At 49.8% G+C, this 8881-nt stretch overlaps 1 pseudogene; it reads right to left on the reverse strand.

Annotated features, from left to right (window-relative positions):
- LOC102179097 lies at positions 3642-4161 on the reverse strand (annotated as a pseudogene).

The raw sequence follows: 8881 nt of genomic DNA on the forward strand, positions 1-8881 counted from the left end.
CATCCACCATCCATCCACCCACTGCTCATACATTAATCATCCCTCTATCCATTCTTTCATCCATCCACCCAACCATAGACTTATTCATTCCTTCATCCATCCACTCAATCACCTAGTTATCCATCCATCACTCATTCATTTATCCTCCCAAATATCCCTCATCCATCCACAGTCTCACCCACCCATTCATTTATCTATCCATCCATTCATCCACCATCTATAATATGTTCTTATATCCATCCATCCATCTGCCCATCCATCCATTCATCTATTAATATATCATCCATCACCCATCCATAGGCCCATCCATTCTTCCATCTATCCATAGACTCATCCATCTATCCAGTCATCCTCATATGCACCATCTATTATATGATTTTCTATCTATCCATCCATTCATCTACTAATACATCACCCATTATCCATCCATAGGCCCATCCACTCATTCATGCATCCATAGACTCATCAATCCATTCATTCATCTACCCAGCCAGCCAGTCAGGCTTACCTTCACCATCTATAATATGCTCTTATATCCGTCCATCCATCCACCCATCTGTCCATTCATCCATTCATCTATTAATACATCATCCATCATCCATCCTTAGGCCCATAGATTTATCTGTCATCATCATCCATCATCCCCCTATCCTTCCATCTGTCCAATCCTCCATCTACCCAACCACTTGTTGCCATATTGATGTCAGCACTTATTCACATAACCTAGTCTGCCTACATATTCACTTGCCGATCATGGCTTCATTCATTCCTTCCTCCATCCATCCTCCTACCACCTAGACATTCATCCATTCCACTGTCTACCTGTGAAATCCCTTCCCCATCCTGTCACAAGGTCACATTTAATTGACTGCCTATGTGCCAGGCCCTGTTCTAAGACCTTCCTGTGTTTCCTCTCATCTAGCCTCCACCACCCTTCTATGCTTTGAGCCATCTATACACTCATCTGTGTCCCCATCCGTATGTCTGCCTCCCCATCTTCCCATCAACATTTATCTGGCCCTTCAGTGCAGGGGTGACTCAGAGCTGGGAAGGGACCCTCAGTCCTCTGCCCAGGGAAGGTTGAGAGTCAAAGACCTGGAGATGGAATGTGAGTGGTGGGCATGAGGCAGGGGAGACGAGGTGGATGTTTCAACCAGAAAAGAGTCTTCAGATCTGGGCTCAGGAAGATGCTCTGCTCTTGGGAACAATGGCACACCAGCAGTACATTTTATTTCTTTTTTCTCCTTTTCTTTTTTGTATGTGCCATGTGGCTTGTTGGACTTAGCTTCCCGAGCAGGGATGGAACCCGTGCCCCTTGCAGTGAAAGCATGGATAACCACTGGACAGCCAGGGAAGTCCCAATACATTTTAAATTCTGAGCATGTTGACTTTATTATATGGAGTGGCAAACGATATTTTCAGCCATGGCAGATAGAACAGAGCAAAAAGCCCACCATCTCAGTCTGCTTCCCAAGGGATATGCATTACTAGGGTCAGGGGTCTCCTTGCAGACACAGGCTGAGGTTGTGCAAGCACATGTCACCCACACATGTCTCGGTTGATGCTCTCTTACTGCATGATTTTCCCTGGACCCCTGGTTCACATGGGCACTTAGAGATGTGCAGTGTCTAGACTGAGCAGCCTCCTTTCTAGGGTTGTTCAGGTTTATTTTGGTTCTTGGCAGCAGCCCACCCTGATGCAATGGGCAAAAACCACAATGAGGAAATTCCCATAAGAGGAAATGCAAATAACCGATAACATGAAAAACCAGAATTCATGAATTAGAACCACAGCGTTCCGATGTGGTAGGATTCTGTTCACATAACGAGTGGTCATTTGTTAAAATCCATCAAACTACAGACCAAGATCTGTGCATTTCACTGCAAACACATTTTACCTCATTTTTTCCTCATTACAAATGTTTTTGTATTGTGGCAAAATCTACATGGCGTAGAACTCCCCATCTTAACCATTTTTGAGAGCACAGCTCAGCGGCATTAAGCACATTCACATTGTTGTGCACCCATCCCCACCATCATCCTCCGGAACTGAAGCCCTGTTCCCGTGAAACACTGACTCCTCCTACCCTCCCCTAGCCCCTGGCCCCGCCACCTACTTCAGTCTCTGTGGATCTGACTCCTCCAGGGACCTCTTGTGAGTGGAATCAACTTTCTGTGTCTGCTTCTCTCATTGAGCATCACATCCTCAAGGTTCATCCAGGTTGTAGCAGGTGTCAGAATCTCTGTCCTTTCTAAGGCTGAATAATATTCCACTGCATAGATGGACCACATTGTGTTTGTCCATCATCCATCAGTGGACACTTACATTGTTCCCACTTATGGCTCCTGTGAATCCCGCTGCTGTGAATATGTGTGTACTTGTTTCAGTAGCTCTTTCCAATTCTTTTGGGTGTATATCTAGAAGTGGAATTGCTGATCAGTATACAAATAACTGAAATGTATACCTCAACATTTCGAGGGTTAAAAAATAACAGTTCCCATGGCTGGCGTAGATGATGGCAAATGTACCAGCTGGGACACAACTAAAGGATGTGCATTTGCTAATGGTACTTTGGAGATGATTTGAGAAAATGTATCATCAGGGCCTTAATATTTGTCTCATGGTCTCTGACAAGCAACTCCTTTACACTGAGAATGTCCTGAAGGAAAACTTCACGGTGTGTTCAAGTATCTAAATTCAAGGATGCTCACAGCTGTCCTGTCTCCAACAGAAAAAGAATGGGAGCCACCTAAGTGTTCAAAACAAGACAATTTGCTCAACAAATGATGATAGGGCTGCCCTCACGGTCCAGTGGTTAGGAATCCACCTGCCAATGCAGCGGACACAGGTTTGATCCCTGCTCCAGGAAGATTCCATATGCAGAGGAGCCGTTAAGCCCATGTACCACCACAGGAGAAGCCACTGCAATGACAAGCCCAATCAGTGCAACTAGAGAGTAGCCCCAAGTTGCTGAAATTAGAGAAACCTCACCTGCAGCAACAAAGACCCAACACAGCCAAAAATAAATAAATCTTTAATGAATGAATATATGATGATATATCTATGTCCCAGTATTTAAGATGACGACTGCTGAGTATTTACTTAGGAAAACGGTCACATACTTTTGTAAACTGACCAGAGAGCAGTGTCTTGGATGAACTACACATAGGAAGAAAAGATTCCCATCAACAGGAAAAAGGGTGAAAGGTCACACACAAATGTTTCAGGGCAGATGCTATAACAGTAGGAAGAGGTGTGAGTGTTGTCCGGTCCATGCAACAAAGTTGCACAAACTGGATGGCTTAATGCAACAGTATTTATTCTCTCTCTGTTCTGGAGGCCTGCCTCCAAGATCCTGGTGTCAGAGGGCTGATTCCTTTCGGAGGTTCTGCAGGAAAAACCCAGCCTCTTTCCCCAGCTCCTGGTGTTGCTGGCAGCCCTTGTCTTATGGCCACATAACTTCAGTCTCTGCTCCTCCTCTTCACATCACCTTATTCCTTGTATGTTTCTCTGTCTTTTTCTGTCACACCCTAAATCCAGAATGATGTCATCTCAAGACTCTTTCTCTTTTTTTAGCATCACAAATCTTTTCTATAACAAGGTAGAATCTGGGGTCAGTTTGTGTAGCCAAGACTGGCTCATCAGCCTCTGGTGTGCTCGAGCTTCCGGCCCTTGGAGTGTATAGAGGGTTTGGTGTGTCTATGCGGGGTTCCTGGGGCCTTGCTGAAATACCTGTACACCTCTCAGCCCTGGGGAGGACCAGAGAGAAAGACAGGGCCAGAGCCCATGGGGGGTTCAGGGCCAGCTGGCCAAAGGTGAGGATCTTGCCCCGGCCTTGAGGATGCAACTCTGGGCACAGAGCACACACCTTCAGTTTGGGCGCCTCCTAGACACACACATCATTGGCTGTAGCCCCCACGACCACAGCCGTTTTGCCTGTCCAGCCTGGAAACTTCATCTTCTCTATCATCTGGAAAAGGGACCAAGGTTGACGGCTGGCGCAGCTCACAATCTCTTCAGTACAACTTGACTGAAAATGGAGGTGCTTGGTCTGGCCAGAAACCTGTTCAACTTGACCAGCAGCCTTTGATAGGCATCCTAGCTCTTGGGCTCCTTGCAATGAACCTTTTGGTCCTTGTTATGGTGGATGTCAACCCCCATGATGGCACTTCCTCAGTCAGGTCTGGAAAGCATCTCAAGACCCTAACTCATTATATCTGCAAAGACCCTGTTTTCAAAGAAGGTCCCATTCTGAGGTTGCTGTGAACATGAATTTGGGTTGGGGCGGCAATGCTATATTCAACCTGTGACAGATGGATGGGGCAACTTTTCTTTCATTTTCTCTCCCTTTTATCATGATTGTCTTAAATGACTGAGCGCTGAAAAATTAATGCCTTTGAACTGTGGTGCTAGAGAAGACTCTTGAGAGTCCCTTGGACTTCAAGGAGATCAAACCAGTCAATCCTAAAGGAAATCAATCCTGAATATTCACTGGAAGGACTGATGCTGAAGCTGAAGCTCCAATACTTTGGCCACCTGATGCAAAGAGCTGACTCACTGGAAAAGACCCTGATGCTGGGAAACACTGAAGGCAGGAGGAGAAGGGGGCCTTGGCATGCTGCAGTCCATGGGGTCACAAAGAGTTGAACAGGACTGAATGACTGAACAACAAATGAAAATAAAGCCTACGTTATTTTAATATATGAAATGATATCCCAGGGAGTTCCCTAGTGGCCAGTGGTTAGGATTCAGAGCTTTCACTGCCAGGGCCCAGGTTCCATCCCTGGTCAGTGAACTGAAATCCTGCAAGCCATGCAGTGTGGTCAAAAAAAAAAAAAAATATATATATATATATATATACACACACATATATATATATCTCAAAGATTTGATGTTTTGTTGAAACAGAGTTGAGGAATGGATTGTGACTTCTGGGCAAATGGGGGTCCAGATGAAGACTGCTTTTCTGGGGTGATGACTGGTCTTTGTAGTACTTTTGATTTCTGCACTTAATATCCCCTAAGTATGGAACCTCACCGGAGAAGGTGATGGCACCCCACTCCACTGTTCTTGCCTGGAGAATCCCAGGGACGGGGGAGCCTGATGGGCTGCTGTCAATGGGGTCGCACAGAGTTGGACACAACAAGCGACTTAGCAGCAGCAGCAGCATGAAACCTCACTTGTTGACTTTGGGTCTACACCGTTTGCCTCTTCCCTCACTGTCACTTCTCAGCTCATGCAGATACATCTCCCCTTGAACTTGCAGCCTAGAAACAAGAACTGAAATTGTGTCATAATTGTTGGCGACTAAGACTCACTACGGAGAAGGCAATGGCACTCCACTCCAGTACTCTTGCCTGGAAAATCCCATGGACAGAGGAGCCTGGTGGGCTGCAGTCCATGGGGTTGCTACTAGTTGGACACGACTGAGTGACGGCTTCGCTTTTCACTTTCATGCATTGGAGAAGGACATGGCAACCCACTCCAGTGTTCTTGCCTGGAGAATCCCAGGGACGGGGGAGCCTGGTGGGCTGCTGTCTATGGGGTCGCACAGAGTCGGACATGACTGAAGTGACTTAGCAGCAGCAGCAGCAGAGTCACTAGGACCTGAGTGAGTCTCTTTTGGACAAACATGCCAGTGTGTTCATGTTGGGATATTATGGGTACTGCATTTGTGTTCTGGAGACTGAGCAAGTCCTTCCCCATTTTGGGCTCCTGTCTCGTGTCCAACCTCCCTCTTGTACCATTTCAGGCCCAGCCACTGCTTCTGTTCCTCTCCCAGCTGAGCCAGAACTCAGAAGTTTGGCTGAGTCGCTTTTCCATTCCAAGCCTCAGCATTTATCTCTCTGAAATGGGGATGGACAGCAGGACCCACCTCTGACATGGCCACCTTGAGGAGTCTACATCTGATCATAAGAGCAATAGGGAGTCAGTGAGGGTCTTAGCAGGAGAGTGGCACAAGCTAATTGGCATGTCAGTCCCTCCAGCTGCTGTGAGCAGAAGGGTGTAAGTAGGGGGAACTGCTGGGCAGAGCGCCCATGGTGGGGTCCATCCACCAGCTGTGAGGATGTTGACCCCCCAGCTCTGCAGGCCAGCACACCAGCAGGGGCCTCTGAGGGAAGGAGCAAGCTCTGCCCTTCAGATCACCCCAGGAGCGAGTGCCCCAGGGGGCTTCTTCATTTAGTCCTGTTTCTGTGTAAGCACCTGTTATCCTACGGGCCTGGGGGAGTCAAGTTGACAGAGAGAGAGACAGTGTGTACTGCCGCTCTCTGGGTGTCTCTTGGAGCCTTTCTGTCCCCCACCCCTCCCCCTTCTCTCTGTTTCTGTCGCTGTCTCTGGATCCCCCCAGACCCCCGGGCCCTCCCTCACTGGGGATTTATGAAATGGCTTTAGCGGGATGGTGGCCAAGTGTCTGCCCGAAGGACCCGGTGGTCTCATCCACTCCTGTCCAGCTGGAAAGGGGAGGTGGACACCTGGAACCACCACCCTGGTGTCCACGTGTGGCCAGCCAAGGCAGGAAGCCCCGGGAGAGCCGTCAACCCAGGACACTCGACACCCCTGACTCTGGCCTCCTGAGGGTCCCTGCTGACCCTCACCACCCGTGGCCCTGGGGGACCTCTTCAACACGGGCAGGCCACCAGCACAGAAGACAAGGTCAGAGGGTCCACCACATGCATGGAAGTGTTCACACATGTCTACACAGACCACACTCACCAACATCCACACCAGGGCACAGGCTGGCTGGATGTCTACACCAGCCGCTGGCCAGCAGACACACTGATGCTCCCACACAGATGTGGGCACACGTGCACCCTCAGCTGCGCAAATGTAACAGGCACACACACACACACACATACACACACGCGCTCGCGCTCAGTCCATCCCCCATCCCACTCCACTGCTCCCTGCCCTCCCCATCCCCTTCCCTGCCTGCTTCGATCAAGGCTACAGCTCCTGCGAACACCACACCGTGAGGGAAGGCATCGATCTGCGCGTGATCGAGCCTTGGGAGGGATGCAGTGGCCAGGCCTGGCTCGGCTGGGGGCTTCCAGAGGCCCGGTCACACTATCCCCGAGGAACTGGTTACTCGGGTCTCCCGGCCCAGCCCCCACCTCTGAGGGGAGTGTCTAAGCCCCACAATAGGTGCTTAATAAATGCTCCGGAGGTCAGCCAGGCCCTGCAGAGCCGGTCCCCCCAACCAAGGTCCCCAGATTAAATCAGGAGACCCAGTCACATGTGAGTTCTGCTGAACAGTGACTGTTTAGTAAAAGTGGGTCTTGGGTGCAGAGTGCTGATGATGACTGCGGGGATCCAGGTCCCCATCCTCATATGCCCTGGGGGAGGCCTCCCCATACCCACTCCAGCGTGTGGGGAGCTGGAAGGCACAGCCCCTGTGGTATCCTACAGCCAGGACATGCCTGCAGGCAAGAATGTATATTAAAACTTGCACGAAAAATGTATTTGCTGCTTCTCTGAAATTCAAATCTCACCAGAGAATTGTGTTTTTTTCCCTCTCTAGCTGAGACGCTGGCTGACAGCACTCCTGTCCCACTTTCCAGATCCTCCCCTGATCAAGATACTCCTCTGTGCTGTGCTACGCTAAGTTGCTTCAGTCATGTCCGACTCTTTGCGACCCCATGGACTGTAGCCCATCAGGTCCTCTGTCCATGGGAGTCTCCAGGCAAGAATACTGGAGTGGGTTGCTATACCCTCCTCCAGGAGATCTTCCCGACCCAGGGATCAAACCCATATCTCTTATGTCTTCTGCACTGGCAGGTGGGTTCTTTACCGCTAGCACCACCTGAAAAGCCCCAAGATACTCCTACAGGAGGGGAAATAGGTTGGGCAGGGGCAGCAGAGGGAAGCGGGATTTATTAGAATGACATGTAGACAATATGGGCAGAAGGGCAGAGAGGCCATGAGACCCGAGGCCTTAAGGGCCAGGGACAGAGCTAGATAAGTACAGACCAGGGCCAGGCAGGGTTTCAATCTGGGGAAATTCAGGGAGGGGCAGTCAAGGAAGGCTGCCTGGAGGAGGGGGCACTGGAGCTGGAGGTGGAAAGAAGTTGGAGTTGACCACTGGTGGGTTGGACCTGTGGGCCGGATTAAGCCCAGCTGCACAAGCATCTGCTGTACCTTCCTCGACTCCCCCACCCTCTCCCAGAGGAAGGAAGAGTTCTCTGCACCAGCATTGGCTGCTCACATCTGTATCGTCCTTCTCCCTTTTCAGTGGCCCCTATTTCCATCCCCAGGGATTAAGGCTGGATCGTCCTGTGACTTAAATGATTCAATCCAAGCCTTGAAATGCTTCAGGGACCATGAGGGATGTGCCTCGCTCCCTCTCCCTGTCTCCTTTCCTTTTTCTCTGTCTTTCTCCCACTGAGCTTGAAGGAGGGAAGAGGCTTCTGGCCATCATCTTTGGGATTTTGGTAACCAAGCTGTACTGCTGGATCAAGCCTTACCTGCAACAGCCATCTTTGACTTTCAGCCCGTAGATCCACTCCACAGTTCTATTATTGGTGCCCTTGGAATCCAGCTTCCTGTTCCTCACACCCACAAGCATCTGCCTGCTGAGGGAACCCTGCTCATCACAGGGAACGGGAGTCATTTTCTGAAATTCACCTCCACTTTGCAAACAGAGCCCTGAGGTTCCAAAGGGTTAAGAGCTCAGTCAGGGTCCCACTAAGAGGAAGGTTCAAGCATGTGCGAGGTGGGGAAAGGACAGGGAGCTGATGGGTCTGCTCATCTGTAGCACAGACCCCCACCTTATAAAGGACAAGGGTCCAAATAGATGGGGCATGATGTACCAGACCCAATGATGATCACCAGGAATGCAGTCACCGCCAGAATGGGATTCTCCCATGGAGGTCTCATGGCTTTT

This window comes from Capra hircus, chromosome 7 (genome assembly GCF_001704415.2).
Source record: "Capra hircus breed San Clemente chromosome 7, ASM170441v1, whole genome shotgun sequence".
NCBI classification, from domain to species: Eukaryota; Metazoa; Chordata; class Mammalia; order Artiodactyla; family Bovidae; genus Capra; species Capra hircus.